This window comes from Melospiza georgiana, chromosome 11 (genome assembly GCF_028018845.1).
Source record: "Melospiza georgiana isolate bMelGeo1 chromosome 11, bMelGeo1.pri, whole genome shotgun sequence".
Lineage (NCBI taxonomy): Eukaryota > Metazoa > Chordata > Aves > Passeriformes > Passerellidae > Melospiza > Melospiza georgiana.
In genome coordinates, this window is record NC_080440.1 from 3,655,901 (window position 1) to 3,668,952 (window position 13,052).

The following is a 13,052-nucleotide window of genomic DNA, read 5'->3' on the forward strand; positions in this document are numbered from 1 at the left end:
TCCTCTGTGCCCAGAGCATTTTCTGCTCGGTGCTCTTTGCCACTGAGTGATTTCAGTGTGTAACAAACAGCATTACCGGGGCTCTGGCTGTGTTAGAACATTTGCAGCAAATTAAACTTTCTCCGGGGCCATGGGAGCATGTGTGAGCTTGGAGCCAGGCGGGATCTGCCGCCCTCCCGGGCTGCTCTCCAGCCCCTGGAGCTCTCATGGCTGGACTGATTCCCCAAAGGATTCATTTACCTCTGGCTACAGCTCAGCTCACTTTCCCTCAGGCTTTGGTGGATGAAGCTGGGCTGCTTTCAGTGCAGAGGCTGCTGAGAGCAGAGGGAATCCCTCTCCCTCCTCTTTTTGCTTGCAGCTCTCATTCCAGTGCAATTCCCTTTCTGCTGGGGCAGGTCCAGCCCTCAGTGGGTGATTTACACGCTGTGATCCTGGGGAAAATCATGTTTGGAACTCAGCTGAGCAGGCTGGCTCTGCAGAGAGCCCAGAAATGCATGGGATAGCTCCGGAATGTGCTGGAGCCCCACCTGTGCCAGGCTGCACTCTGCTTTGGGGCAGGGCAAATGGAATATATCTGTCTTATAGAAGGAATGTATCTTCCTTATAGAATACATCTTCCTTTATGCTTTAATTGCATCCCCTTTCCCTCCCACAAGCACAGCACAATCCAGATCCCCCCAAGGATTTTTACAAACCCTTCCAAGGAAGGAAGGATCAGCAAGGCAAAGTTTGCTGTGAGCTCCACACATATTTTGAAGTGTTTCCATCCTGCGCCGATACCCATCTGTGTATTTCTGTGTAAGCATCTTCAAATCAAAGCTCTGATGTGCTAAAATATGTCCTAGACAGTTTTGATGAGACAAGACACTCCCAGATATGCATGTTAATGATAGGCTGACTCCCAGATTCCTGCAGTGTGGGTAACCTGGGTGCACAAAAGAGTCACCCCCAAGTATTGTTGGTACAGGGCGCAAAGCTGCTCCTCCCATCTGAACAGGGCTCACTGAGGTGAAAAACACTCTCTTGATTGCATTTTTTTCTCCAATATGGTATTTTCAAAGAAAGGCTGCATTTGTTGTCTTCTATTCAGAACTATTTTACTAATTCCCGGTGACCAATGTACACAAGATGGGTTCCTTTAATTTCCCTTTAGTTCCTGAGGTGACATCTGTGGGTGGCTGGGATTTGGCACTGCCCAAGCTGCCCCATCGTCCTGCCCTTCCCAGCCTTCCATGAGAGCAGCAGGCAGGGGGTAGGAAGGAAGGACCAGGTAATTCCTCAGGGCAGGCTTTGTCCAATACCCAAAATGACCCAGCAATATGAGTAAAAGTGTTCAGATTCAATCCATTTCCAACTGGGTATCATGGACCAGGTCTCTGAGGGTATTTAGGAGACTGAGTGATCTGAATTTGATCTGGGTCCATGTTTCTGACCAAAGTCACTTTAATTAGGAAAAAAACAGCCTACAGTCATAATAGGTTTTAAAAGTGAAATTAATTTTTTATGCAACACCTGGCCTTTGCAATATCTGCATGCCTCGCACTGCTCCTCCATGGATTACCAATGCTGCACAGGTGCCATGCAGACTCTCTGCATCTGAGCATCTGTCACAAGCTGTTTGTCATTGGCTGTGTGCTCCTGATGCTGCCTGTCCTGTGCTGAGCCTGAGGTGTTTCAGTGGTGATTTAGGGTGTCAGTTCTCCTGAGCTGTGTCAGGAGCATGTGCAGGACAGGGTGGGTGCTCAGTCTGAGAAGGGCTGGAGCTGATGCTGAGAGCTTGGGGAAGCTTCAGTGCGTTCAGGATGCTCTTACAGGTGCCTCTCATAGACAACCAACCTCCACCATCTTCCTAGTTATGGACGTTTTCCTTTGTTTTTCCTGCTCCCTACTTATTTCAGAAATGTTTTTTTTTTTAAACAACAACTTTTATATCCCTGCTTAGCTCAGGAGGTGTGGTTTGAGCTGCTGCTATGGTCCTCGCTGGGCTGTGAGCATTCCCTCACATGCTTCCCCAGACAGGAAGGGACTGGTGGCCCCTGGAGCAAGGGAAGGTGTATTTAGGAGCACAAGCAGAGCTCTGTCCCGGGCAGCAGCACTTGGTAACAATTTGTTTTACCTCGATGTGCCTCAGACACTCAAGAACCGGGTTGTAGCCAGCTCCGGGTGTAACCTGGGATTTCTGTGAGCAGATCTGCTCGAGCCTTTGAACAGCAAAGCACATCTCTGTACCTGCACGTTTTGTGTAAGATATAAGCTGGAACCCTTGGGTGATTCAGGGCTCATCCTGTGCAGCAATGACTCCTCCAGCAGGCACACAACGATTCCTTGAGGTCCTTCCCCAACCCGACCTGTTAGTCCTGCTCCAGCGTCTCCCTGGTTTTGCTGCTGCTGTTGTTGTTGTTAATAAGTAGCCTGTGAAACCCTGCGAGGCAAATAAATATTTTGGTGGAGTTGGGCCGAGGAACCTTTCTTTATTTCCATGGTAACTGCTTCCCCTGTTTTGGGAAGCGCATTTTCCAGGCAGGCAGCGGATTTGCCGGCCTCGCTGTGCCGGGGGGATGGCAGGGCAGGTGCAGATAACGCCGAGACAGGAGCGGTGTCGGTGCCCTCGGGATGCCCGGGGGTCACATCCCCGCCTGTCCCTGCCGGGATCCCGTGTGGGCACGGGGATGGGGATGGGGATGGAGCCGCGCCGGGCGGTGTGTGGGGCTGGCGCTCCTGCAAGAGCCTCCGGCTGCTCTGCACCCGGGAGTTCTGTGCCACGGAAGGCTTTTGCCCGCGGTTTTAGTAGGAATGATGCGGGAATTCTGTGCCACGGAAGGCTTTTGCTCGGAGTATGAGCAGGAATGATGTGGCACCCGGGAGTTGTGTGCCACGGAAGGCTTGTGCCCGCAGTTTAAACAGCAATGATGCTGTGCGGGCGGCCGTGCCCCGCAGCGCTCCGTCCCCTTCTCCCGGCTCTTCCCTCCTGCAGGGTCGGGTCACTGCTGCTGGTGGCTCCTGTCCTCTCCTGCTGACGCCTCCCAGCTGGTGGATGTTCATTATGGTGGTTTATGCCCTTTGCTGGAGGCTCACCAGAGCGGATTAGTTTACATGAGCTCCATAGGCAATTTGCCGGCAAATGAGGTGCAGCCACCTCTCGTGTGGACCTGAAAGCCCCGGAGCTGGGAGGCAGAAATGATGAAGCTGGTGGGTGAGAGTGCAGGGGAAGCTGGGTGTGGGAGGGAATGGAGAGGCACAGCAAGAGCATCTTCCTGCCCTGGCAGCTGTGCTGAGCATCGCCTGCTGTCAAATTTGAGGGGGGAAAAAAGGCAGCTTGGTTTTACAACCACCGTGTTTCTCTTGGTTGTTTATCCATTTATTTCCCCTCCCTGCCTCCAGGGTGGCTGCCCAATGACTGGGAGGACTTCAGCCCTATCCACACCTTCTCCCACCCAGGGAACCCCATCAAGCTCAGTACAGTGGGGTTTTTGGAGAGGTACCTGGAGCCTTGCACTGCAGCCTCCTGGCCTGACCTTCCCCAGCCACAGCTGGCTCCATCCTGAGTTACAAATCAAATTTAGAATGGAAAGTCTCAGGTTCAGAGCCTTACAAGTACATTGGTGCAGTGTCTGTGCTGTAATAGACAAAGTGCTCTGCCCAGTGGGAGCTGGGCACACAGGGAGGGTATGGACACTCATCCTGCTGGGTCCCTGGTGCTTCTGACCTCTGCAAGAGAAAGCTGAGCAAATATGGGATCCTTAAGTTGGGAGAGCCTTAATAAATGTAGGGGAAAAGAGGATTAGCTTGATAAAATCAAAGCAGGATTTTCTTCTGCTAAAATGGAGACAAAAATATTAGTCTTGTATCAAATCAAAAGTTTAATTTGACCTGGAGCAAGGTTGTTCCCTCCTTTTTATCCTAATTTACCTTCCTGTTAAAACCTTTTAAAATTCAGCTTTATAATAAAATCACAATTTAATTTAGAAATAAGCAATTTAATTTTTAAAGACACTCTCAGAAATTTCAGATTTGGTTGTCAGAAACTTTGTCTCAAAGGAGGAATTTCTGTTCTCGAGTGGGCAGACCTCAGTGCTCATCCACTAACTTCCTCTGTAACAGAGCCCATGGGGTTTTCACTTCTTGCTGTGTTTGTGGCTCTGCCAAAAATAACAATACTCCCAGCAGAAAGGTTTGGTGCTGGGTCTGAGCATGATCCCACAGGCAGGGAGTGTGCAAGTTCAGGGCTCTCATCCCTGCTTTTTAGGCACCACTGGGAACCTACAACAGACCTGAGCCCAGGTGTGGTGCACATGATGCCTCTAATGATGAATAGATGAAAATTTTCTGATTTAATAATGAGAAAAGTGGGGGTAACAAGGCTGTGACACAGGCTGGTGATTTGCAAAATTGCACACAATCTTTTGAAACAAATGGCCACATAAAAGTATCCCACACCAAAGTGATCCAGGCCGGTTGGATGGGGCTTTGAACCTGACCAGTGGAAGGTGCTCCTGCCCATGACGGGGTTGATCTTTAAGGTCCCTTCCAACTCAAACCAGTCTATAATTCTTTGATTCTATAAACAAATTCACAGAATACAGCTTTGGACTACAATCTGCATTTGAGCTGAGCTTAATTCCTATTGCTACCTCAGTCCTTTTGCAGCAGGAGAGGCCTAAACATGAACATTCAGGTGGTCTGTTTTTGTAAAAAAGATAGAGTTGACTAAGAGTGCAGGGAGTGAGCTCATCAAGGGCTTCTGTGTATGTGTCTGTGCAAGGTCACCTTTGCAGCCACTGGGAATTTTTTGCCCACCTGCTAAAGGAGCAGTTTTCCCTCCTGGGATGTTTTGCTTGGAGTCTCCATCTCTTTCACAGGAAGCTTTAAATAAATGACTCTAAATAAGCAAGATTTACATCAGCAGGGTTGATAGGGATGTTATCTTCCCTTCTCTCCTGCAATTCACAGTCCCTGCTCACATCCAGAGGCATCAGCCTGCTGGGAATGCTGTGCCTGCCTGCAGTGCTGTGCCAAGCCACCACAGGCAAGGGACAGTCACCAAAAGACACAGGATGGACTTTGACACTGCATTTGATCTGCACGTGAGGCTTTCTGCTTTCAAGGGGAAAATCTGTCTGTTATAATTTCCTGCCAGTGGGTAAACTGTGCTTGTCAGCTCTCGTTAGGAGCAGGGCCATTCCTGGGAGCTGGGTGTGCTGAGGCTGTGCAGCTGCCTCCCCAAAGGAGGCCTGCAGCTCTCGCTGAGCGTTGTCACTTGCACTTCAATTTTCAGGTCAGACCCAACAAATTGCTGCTCGTTCATAGGAGGTGAATTTGGTGATCCCAGGGGCAGCAGGCTGGATGGAGGATGGTGTGATTTCACTGCACTCCTAGTGCTCTCGCTCAAGGTCAGGGCTGCAGGCAGTTTATAGCTCTGCAAAGCTGCAGAAGATAAAGGCTTTTCAGGAGGGACAGAGAGGACTTGGTGGGTTTACCTGTCTGTTCTTCCCCTGGTCCTAAAGCTGCCAGATGGGAATCCAGAGAGGAGCTGCCCTGGTTAATGTCATGTATGGGGAACATTGAGAAAAATAGCTAAAGTTATTAATAACTAAAGCTGACTATTAAACAACTTATTTGTAGCTAATAAAGCTGGTAGAATCCTGGAAAACAGCTACTTGAATGCTTTGGGGAAGTTAGCAACAGAGGAGCTGGAGTTTCAAAGTTAATTCATTTGATGCTTCCCATCCTCTCTGTCTGCTGCCAGCAGGAGCCTTCACACCTCCTTGTGCAGAAGAGTTTCCCTTTGGCCTCTTCCTTGTGACAGATGGTATCTTAAACTGTCCAGAAAAGGTGATTTTAAGGTAGATCAGAGCCATCTCCTCCTGCTCTCCACAACACTGTCAGAATTCCCACATGGTCTCTCCTCTGAGACTACTCCAACTGGTTAGGCCTGGATGATCTCCTTTTGCCAGCCCAGTATCATCTTTCCAGGTTTGCTCCAATTGATTGCTATAATTAATGCTTATTTTATTCAAAGTGTCAAATTGCTTCTTGATGAAGCAAAGGAGAAGCGCTCCACTGCAGAAAGTGCGACAGAGGATTTAATTGGTATTGAGCTGCAGCCGCCGCTAATGGATTTTAAAAATACAATAATCAAAAGGAAATTGGCATAACATGACATGGAGATAAAATGTTCTGACATAGCTGTTGACCTGCCCTGGTGCATTGTACTGCTGCAGCTTGGGTCAGGCCAGAGTACAGAAACAAACTTCATCATTCTCAAGCAAAAGAAAACCAATACAATAATAACAACTACAACACTAATAACAACAACATTAATATCACAAATTATTATTATTATTAGTAGTAGTAGTATTAGTATTATTTTCAGTGGCTTTTCTGATTTCAGTTGTCATAAGCCCTTTTTCTTCTTGTGTTGACACCAGCAGCTCAGGTCAGCCCAGCAGAAGTTGTTCCTTGTTTCTCCTCCGGTATTTCACATTTTACCCTCTTCCTGCCACAGCTGGCATTGTGATTCATTGATAGATTGAGTAGTCCCTGTTATCTGTTGTCTGGCAGGGTGAGCTCCTGCATGGCTGAGGGGATCATTCCTTCCTTTGAAGGTGTGGGAAGGGGTGGCTGCTCCTGGAGCACCAAACTCTGGCACTTTGAGCACAACCTGATGAAAACCTTGCAGGAAGGCAAGGAGGCCTCTTTTTCTGACCTGTTTTCTGCCATCCTGTAACACATCAAACACCAGGTGGGGTTTGTTTGAAAACCCCATGGTGCAGAAACTGGCTCTGCCTTTAACCATCCACTGATTCCTCCTCTCTGCTGACCCTCCTCCAGGCTCTTACTGCAGTTCTCTTTGGTGGGTTAACCACCACCCAATGGACTTTTACAACCCTTGCCAGTTTTTCTCCAAGCCACAAACCCACTGTGTGTTCCCAGGGGTCACAAACCTGGTAAACAAATCGCTTTGTCACGCTCAAGCCGCGTCCTTTCAGCAGGCACCGTCATTTTCCTGCGATAGCCTGTGCTGCAGTTCGCCTCATGCTTGAATACTTTGCTGAATATGATGGACTTAAACATGTGCTAAGTGCTTTTCTGAACTGGGTCTTTCTCCTGATTTATGCCAGGGTAGATTAAAATGGAATCAGCCCCTTAAGTGGTGTGTGTGCCGCGTGTTGTCAGCGCACCGAGACACTGCGACGGCGCTCGTGTTTTAATTAAAGGTTCCACCTATTTACACGGAGTCAATCAATCTTGGCACGAAAATGTCCTTGCACTGGATTAGCACCATAGTGCAGACAAATGACATTAAGCACAAATGGCTTTCTGGAGAAGTAATTCATCTGCATGGAAATGAAAAATACAATTATTTTAACTGATGCTGTCGTGTAATCAATCACGCTGGGCATGCCACGTGCCCCCCGTGTGTGCAGGGATGTGCTGGCTCTTCTGGCTCTGAGCTGGGATGGCAGTGCTCATACTGATGTGGTGGGTACCCAAAGGGATCCAACTGCCTCCCAAAAACACAACCTGGCTCTACCTGGGCTTCCAGATCCAGCAATGGTATTTGAAGCTGGGCTCAAATCCCTGCAATGGTGTTAATTAGGTCATGTGTAGAGCAGAAATGAGCAGAATGTGGTTTCACTGATAGGGTTTTAGTGGGCTCAAGGCTAATGGGTGTTTTAATGGGAAAACACAGCATTCCAGCCTGTTGGAACAGCAATAAGGGAATCTATGGGCCATCATTAATATACTCCTGGTGATTAAAATCATTCTTCCCTCAGACCTTCCTCTCAACACTCTCAAGGCATTTATTAGTGGTCCATTATGTGCCCACTTCAATCTTACTGCTTAATTTGAACACTAATTAACACCATCATGCCTTCTAAAGCACAAATGGTACTTGGTGGGATTTCATTATCTCCATGCTCTGTCTGCAAGCAGAGGGAGCTGAGCTTCACCTGAAAATCCACCTCCTTGGATTCCTGGGGCTGGGGAGGGTTCCACCTCCATGTCTCACAGTTAGGGGGAATTTGGTTCGGAAGCAAAGCAATGACTTCATTTCCCAAGGTGCTGGGGCAGTAGCCAGCAGGACAGCTTAGATGTCTAAACACTGCTTAATTATCTGCCTGAACAGGGGCCCAGGGCTTGGGGCTGCTGCTGCTGTGAACTCTGCTCACTCTGGCTGGCTCGCCCAGAGCAGGGGAAGGCAGAGCCAACCCAAAATGGAGAGGCTTGCTGGTTCCAGCTCTCCCCTGTGCACTGCGCTGCCTTCTCAGGAAGGACAGAGTTCAATCAACCTTTGAAAGTCAGTGAGGAGTGTTTTTCCCCCATCGAAATATCTTAAAATAAATCTCCTCTGCTGCAGTTCAAGCCCTGCCTCCTTCCTAGCAGTAGGAAAAGTGAACACCAACTTTCTGAAGGAGCCTTTTATGGATTTGGAGGCTTTTATCATCTCTTCCCAAGGCTTTTTCTTCTCTCTAAACTGAATTATGATCATTCCTTCTGCACGTCCCTATGGGGCAAGAGCTGTGCTCTGTCTCCTTGTCCCCCTCCATTTCTCTATTTCAGCTCCTCCTCTCAGGTACTGAGTTCCTACTGCTGCCACCTCTGGCAATAGCTCCTGCTGGGATATTGGCTTCCCCCTGCTCCAAAACAGGGTTTCTTTCCTTCATGTTATAATTCCTAGGTCCTCTTCTACCTCTTTAGGGCTGCTGCCTCAGCACTCATTTTGTATTTTGTATTTTTACAGCTAATTATTCTTAGTTAAGTGCTGAAGGTTCTCAGGCTGCTGGGCTGCTGCCTGGTTTTTTTTTTTTTTAATACTGCTTCTTAATTTCTCCAACTGAACTCTTCTTAGTGATATTTGAGCTTCTCTAGAGTCTAATAACTTCTATTATTAGTCTTTTGAAACAGCAATAGACTCCCATTTGACAGCATCCCCAATAGTTTGAATATTGAGTTCGAGAAAAAGCATTAGAGGGAAAACCTGCCTGCTGGGGGAGGGAATGCTCTGCTCCCTGCTGCTTCCAGGCTTTGCAGGGGTGAGTTTTCCTCCTCAGAAATGCATGTGCCACCGTCTCCTTGGCATTGCTCTGGCTGAGGGGTGGGAGGGGGCTGTGTGAGCAGGGTCCCTCCATGCCCCAGTGCAGCAGGGCAGGTGGCTTGGCAGAGAGCTGAAGTGATGGCACCTCAGGGCCAGAGCCAGTCCCCACAGCATTAACACTGAACAAGAATCTGAGTTGCCATCAGCTTAGCAAGGGAGTGGATAGGCAAAGGTTGGGGCTGCTTTTTTCCCCTTTGGGATTGCTCTCCTTTGGCCTTTTGGCTCAGACTGAGTGCAGCATCAGTTTAATATCTGATCCCTCCCCTGTCAGGAGGCTGTCAGTGCTTCTGCAAGGCATTTGACACCATATATATTTCCTAGCTTGTTACAATCCTGCCCTGTTACAATCTGGGGCTCAGCCTTCACAGCTGATGTATGGACTGGTGTGGGGAAGCAGCAGCAAAATTAAGTCCAATTTCCCAGCACAGATAAGCAGCCCCCAGAGCGGGGCAGCGATCTCCATCCCAGCCCAGCAGGCACAGCGCTTCCCCTGGAACGGCAAACACAGACAAGGTGTTGGTATGAATAAAAACCGGGTGCCAGGGAGAGGCTGTCAGTGACATTACTACCTGTCACATGTGTGTAAAGCCATCAAGCAGCGGGTGGGCGGCCGTGACAGCCCTGGGAATGACATCTCTATCAGCTGGGGCGAGGCTGCAGCGGGCTCGGGGCAGGCAGGCTGCTCCGCTGAAGGTGGAAAATGATATATTCAGCAATGGGAGTAATTTCATTTGGCTGAGGTTCACAGCGCTTTGGAATCTGATGTGAGTCTTCCTACTATTGGATACTGCCCCAGATTCCCAGTGCTGCAGCAGATTGCATCTCCCTTTTGGGCTGCGTGGAGTAAATGAGCTTCTGAGCATGGTGGTATGGATTTTGCACCCAGATGGGCAACTTTTCTCCTCTTCTGTTATAAACTGGATTTTAACTTTGCAAGAAAATACAGCAAGCAGGATATTCCTGCACCATCTGACTTATAAAAGCAGCCAGTGATTGCATCCAGAGGCTTTTTATCTGCCCATCTGAGATTACACCTGCTTTCTAGAAATAGCCTTGGCCAGTGCTGGTTTGGTGCTGGAAGGGTTTCCAGGAGCACAGAGTATTTTGTCCAGAAAGTGATTGAGGTGCAACTCCTACAGCAGAGAGGTGTGGATGTGCTGGAGTACACTGGCATTCTCACAGCTGGATCCTCACCAGGAACTGAGCTGAGAGCTGACAATCATCAGTTTAGGGAGGTGAAGATCTCACTGGAGATCTCACTGCGGGCACCTGGAGCAGGAGCAGGCTGTGAGAGCTGGAAAGGAGGGAGCAGCAATGAGAAACCAGCTTGAAATGCATCCCCACAAGCTGTGTGTGCCAGCAGCTGGATGCTGTCTAGCTGCAGCCACCTTGTTAAACTGCTCTCCTTCCCCTGCTAAGCCAGGACTGATGCTTTGCTGGAGCTCAGTGGTTCGTGTCAGCGCCGTGCTTTGTGCTGGGCTGGATGGGAGCTCCGAGGCAGGGCTGGGGCTGGTGCAGAGAGGGGCTGTCCCCTCCTCGAGCCACTGGGGAATGGCTCAGCCTTGGGGGAGCCCTGTGGGGCACTGAGGTGACAGACCCCGTGCAGCAAACCCCAGCCCAGGCAGAGCAGGGTGAGGACACGCACCAGCTGCCGGCTCCGAGCAGCCCGCCCACGCCGCCAGCAACACCCTCGGATTTTGTGCCAACTTTTAATTGCATGAATTTAATTATAGGGATTTTCTGGCTGTGTCGGGGGCTGTGAGCATCTCCCCTGCAGCTGGGAGTGTGCAGCTCCCTGTGCAGCCAAAGCAGAGGCAGTAGCAGGGGAGCTCAGTGCAGGGAGAATGGGTGGCCAGGGCCCAGCCCTGCTGTCCCTTGGCCACAGGTGTTCGAGCTGAGCTGGTTAGAAAATGACCCTCTTCTTTTTGGGATCTTGTGTATTTTTCTGCATTACAAAGCAGTTTCAGCAGTGAACCATCAGTCCTGCTCTTTACTGAGCCTCCTCTCTCCTGATGGTTTGGAGCCTGCAGAGGGGTCTATCAACAGACCAGCTCTCTCCACTGGTGCTGATACTGCCACCAGTGCTCTGGCCATGCTGCCAAAGCCATTCTCTGTATGATCTGTGCCTCCCTCAGGCTTACAAGGGGTTCTGAAATCAGGCCAACTCTCCTGGGTCAATGATGGCTGGAAGAAGAGATCAGTAGCTGGTGGGTGGCCATGGAAGGAAGCCCTTGGGAGAGCCCTGCCCTCTCCCTTCCCTCACTTTTGCATCCATGTAGATGCTGGAGAGCTGTTTCTGGCTGACGTGGCCAGGTCAGCTGTGTCACCAGAGATGACCACATCAGTGGGTTTCAGGCAGTTTTAGCAATACCTTAGCTACCGAGGATCCACAAACAGTTGCTATTTGCCCCCATGGCTTGAAGCTGAGCCGGCAGTTTGGGGTTAGAAGCAGTTTAGTTCCTCCCTGCTCCCTGTGGTGTTTTGCTCTGCCACCACTTGACCTCCGCATCCCTGCAGTAATAAGGTCAGCACACGGAGCAGCTCTGCCTTCCTCCTGCCAGCCCTTCCCTCCCAGGGCTCCCTGGAGCTTTCCCTGCTTATTCCTGCCATTTTCCCACTTTGCACTGTTTAAAAACAAGCAAGCAAGAGCTCCCTGGAGCCAGCCGCTCATTTGCTGGCAAGGGCTGCCTGTTAATCAATTAAAGCTCTGTGAATGTATTTGCAGCAGGGAGGATGATTAAGATGCTTTCTGTCTCTAATGCATGCCTGGGGGAGGCTTGCCTGCATGGTAAGGGCAGGTGTGATTGGGCTGGAGGTCCTGCAATTCTGCTTTCATAGGTCTTGGAATAAAGAAGTCAGATGTTCAGGACTGTGATGGAAGGGGAAGAGGTTGGCAAAAATAAATGTTTTCCTGATGGATGTTATTACCTGAGCCTGCTCTCCAGGCAAGGATTTGCTGATCCACTCAGAAGTGGCTCTGGGGGAACATCCCCCCAGGGACCATCATGTGCAGAGAGGTGGCTGATGTGGGCAGTGAGGAAATGGGCTGATGTGGAGGATATTCAGGAAAATTGACAGGAAAAGGTACTGCTGAGGCCAGCACTGAAACAGCACCAGAAATGTGTTTGTACCCAGGCTGAAAATCATCAGTGTCACTAAACTGAGGGTCACGCTTGTGATTTTACACTCTGCTGTCAGAGCAAAGCTCAGCTGTGGGAGCCTGCCAGCTCCTCCAAGCACTGCTTTAATTTCCACCACTCATCTTCATTTCCAGCCATGAATTTGGCTCATTCCAGAGCCTTAAGCAGGGGAATCAAAGGACAAAAACCATTCTCTCACTCGGCCAGCAAAAGGGTGCAAGGTCTATGTGTCATTTTGGGCATTGCAATGGATTGATGAGAAGCTCATTTTAATAACACTGATGTGCCATAAACTGCAGCGCAGTCCTTGTAAAATGAAAATTGCTTTAATGCTTGCATTTGGGGAAGTCATGTGCCAGCCCCTGAGCTGGCCACCAGTTCAAAATCCACAGGGAGTCAAGCCAAAGGAGTCTTTGCACTGGCACAATTTACTGAGATGTGATTTAATAGAAAAGCTATTAGTGTTTCAAAGGGTGACACCGACTGGCTCGGGTTTGATATTTAGTTAGATATTATGGCATTTGGCAAGAGCAAGATCCAAACCTTGGCCCAGGGCAGGAACCCTGGCTGAGGAGGACTTTGCAGTGTGGGGCTGTGGGTATGGAGTGATTTCACGGGTGGAAATTCTGGGGTAGAAGGAAAAGGGCTGGAGAAGCAGCTGAGTTTGGGAGATGGAAGCTGAGGCATCCGCACAACTTCAGTGCAAAACCCAGCGTGGCTGGTGCTGCTGGCACGGGGAGATGGGCACCAGGAAAAAGGAGCAGGTGGGAGCAGAGGAAAATGGGAAATGGATGCTCTGCCAGGAGCATCCC